Raw genomic sequence first — 3124 nt, forward strand, 5'->3', positions numbered from 1 at the left:
ATTTTATTCTGAGCCAATATGGCATTCAGAGTATCAACTTCAAGAACTCCCTTCTTCATAGGCGTCCCATTACTCACAGGATTCCTTTCAGAAGTGTACATGAACTGGTTATTAGCAACCATATTAATGAGTTCTTGAGCTTCTGCAGGCATTTTCTTTAGGTGAATGGATCCACCTGTAGAAGTGTCCAGTGACATTTTTGATAGCTCAGATAAACCATCATAGAATATATCCAGGATGGTCCATTCTGAAAGCATGTCAGAAGGACACTTTTTGGTCAACTGTTTGTATCTTTCCCAAGCTTCATAGAGGGATTCACCTTCTTTCTGTCTGAAGGTTTGAACATCAGCTCTAAGCTTGCTCAGCTTTTGAGGAGGAAAGTACTTGGCTAAGAAAGCCGTGACCAGCTTATCCCAAGAGTTCAGGCTGTCTTTGGGTTGAGAATCCAACCATAATCTAGCTCTGTCTCTTACAGCAAAAGGGAAAAGCATGAGCCTGTAGACTTCAGGATTTACTCCATTAGTCTTAACAGTATCACATATCTGCAAGAATTCAGTTAAGAACTGAAAAGGATCTTCAGATGGAAGTCCGTGAAACTTGCAGTTCTGCTGCATTAGAGAAACTAATTGAGGTTTCAGCTCAAAGTTGTTTGCTCCAATGGCAGGAATGGAGATGCTTCTTCCATGTAAATTGGAATTAGGTGCAGTAAAGTCACCAAGCATCTTCCTTGCATTATTATTATTTTCGGCTGCCATATCCTTTTCCTGTTCGAAAATTTCTGAAAGGGTATCTCTGGATTGTTGTAATTTAGCTTCTCTTGATTTTTTTTTTCAGAGTCCTTTCAGGTTATGGATCTGCTTCAACAAGAATGTTCTTGTCCTTGCTCCTGCTCATATGACAAAGAAGAGGGCGCACAAAAATAATAATAATAATATGGGTCCTTTATACCACAGTATAGGGATCCCTTTGTGAGTGGAAGAAAAGAGGGGGAGACAAAGAATGTAATGTAATGGAAGAAACACATCTGTGAGGAGGGTTGAGATGCGAGATGAGATGTTAGTAAATGAATAAACAAATAGAAGAAGATGAGAGGGGGAAGTGAATTTTCGAAAACAATTTTTGAAAAAGAGTTAGTGATTTTTGAAAATAGTTTTTGAAAAAGGTTAGTATTTTTTTTCGAAAATTTTTTAAATCAAAAATAAAAATAAAAATAATTAGTTAATTAAAAAGAAATTTTTGATAAAGGGGAAGATATTTTCGAAAATAAGAGAGAGAGAGTTAGTTAGGTAGTTTTGAAAAAGTTAAGAAACAAACAAAAAGTTAGTTAGTTAGTTGAAACAAATTTTGAAAAGATAAGAAGTTAGGAAGTTAGAAAAGATATTTTGAAAATCAAATTTTTTTTGAAAAAGATAAGATGAGAAGATATTTTTGAAAAGATATGATAGAAATTAGTTTTGAAAAAGATTTGATTTTTAAATTCTCAATTAATGACTTGATTCACATGAAATCACAAGATATGATTCTAGAACTTAAAGTTTGAATCTTTCTTAACAAGCAAGTAACAAACTTGAAATTTTTGAATCAAAACATTAATTGTTTATGTTATTTTCGAAAATTTGATATAAAAATAAGAAAAAGATTTTTGAAAAATATTTTTGGAATTTTCGAAAATAACTAAGGATTTTGAAAAAGATTTGATTTTTGAAAAAGATTTTGAAAAAGATAAGATTTTCAAATTGAAAATTTGATTTGACTCATAAGAAACAATTTGATTTTAAAAATTTTTGAAAAAGTCAATCCAAATTTTCGAATTTGAGGAGAGAAAAAGGGAAAGATATTTTTTTGATTTTTGAATTTTTATGATGCAAGAGAAAAACACTAAAAGGATGCAATGCATGAAATTTTTAGATCAAAATAATGAATGCATGCAAGAATGCTATGAATGTCAAGATGAACACCAAGAACACTATGAAGAACATGATGAACATCAAGAACATATTTTTGAAAAATTTTTAATGCAAAGAAAACATGTAAGACACCAAACTTAGAATTCTTTAATGCTTACGCACTAAGAATTCAAGAATGCATATGATAAACATGAAAAGACACAAAACAAAAAATCATCAAGATCAAACAAGAAGACTTACCAAGAACAACTTGAAGATCATGAAGAACACCATGAATGCATGATATTTTCGAAAAAAATGCAAGATGCATATGCAAGTGACACCAAACTTATGATATGACTCAAGACTCAAACAAGAAACACAAAAATATTTTTGATTTTTATGATTTTCTAATTTTTTTTTTTTTGGATTTTTATTTTATGTTTTTCGAAAAATAATTTTGAAAAAGAAAATAAGGATTCCAAAATTTTTAATATGAATTCCAGGAATCTTATGCTCTAAAGCTCTAATCAAAGGGTCAGGCATGGCTTAATAGCCAGCCAAGCTTTAGTATGTAACTCAGACATGGCATGCCTGACATTCCTTACATTCAATAGCCAATTGGCTAAGAAAGATAAAGAAGCTCTTCTCTTGAGTATAAGAATTGAGACATGGCTTTACAGCCAGCCAGGCTTCAACATGCTCCATGAAACACTAGAATTCATTCTTAAAAATTCTGAAAGGAAAATATATTTTTGAAAACATTTTTATTTTAAATTTTTTTTTTCGAAAAGATTTTTAAAAGATGAAAAATTTTTGAAAACAAAACAAAAAGAAAATTACCTAATCTGAGCAACAAGATGAACCGTCAGTTGTCCAAACTCGAACAATCCCCGGCAACGGCGCCAAAAACTTGGTGCACGAAATTGTGATCTCCAGGCTCAAACAATTCCTGATAATGGCTCCAAAGCTTGGTGCTCTGATCTTAATTCATAATTGTCACAACTTCGATACAACTAACCAGCAAGTGCACTGGGTCGTCCAAGTAATACCTTACGTGAGTAAGGGTCGAATCCCACGGAGATTGTTGGTATGAAGCAAGCTATGGTCACCTTGTAAATCTCAGTCAGGCAGATATAAAGTGATAATGGTGTTTTCGAATATTATATAATAAAATAGGGATAGAGATACTTATGTAAATCATTGGTAGGAATTTCAGATAAGCAAATGGAGACGCT

The 3124-nt window shown here is 32.0% G+C and overlaps 1 non-coding gene across 1 annotated transcript; it reads left to right on the plus strand.

The window, feature by feature from the left end:
• Positions 1 to 251: 251 nt before the first annotated feature.
• Positions 252 to 359, plus strand: LOC112787367 (small nucleolar RNA R71). Its single transcript, XR_003194785.1, has one exon. It is a non-coding gene; the product is annotated as a small nucleolar RNA R71 (small nucleolar RNA).
• The last annotated feature ends 2765 nt before the right edge of the window (positions 360 to 3124 follow it).

This window comes from Arachis hypogaea, chromosome 20, assembly GCF_003086295.3.
Source record: "Arachis hypogaea cultivar Tifrunner chromosome 20, arahy.Tifrunner.gnm2.J5K5, whole genome shotgun sequence".
Taxonomy (NCBI): Eukaryota; Viridiplantae; Streptophyta; class Magnoliopsida; order Fabales; family Fabaceae; genus Arachis; species Arachis hypogaea.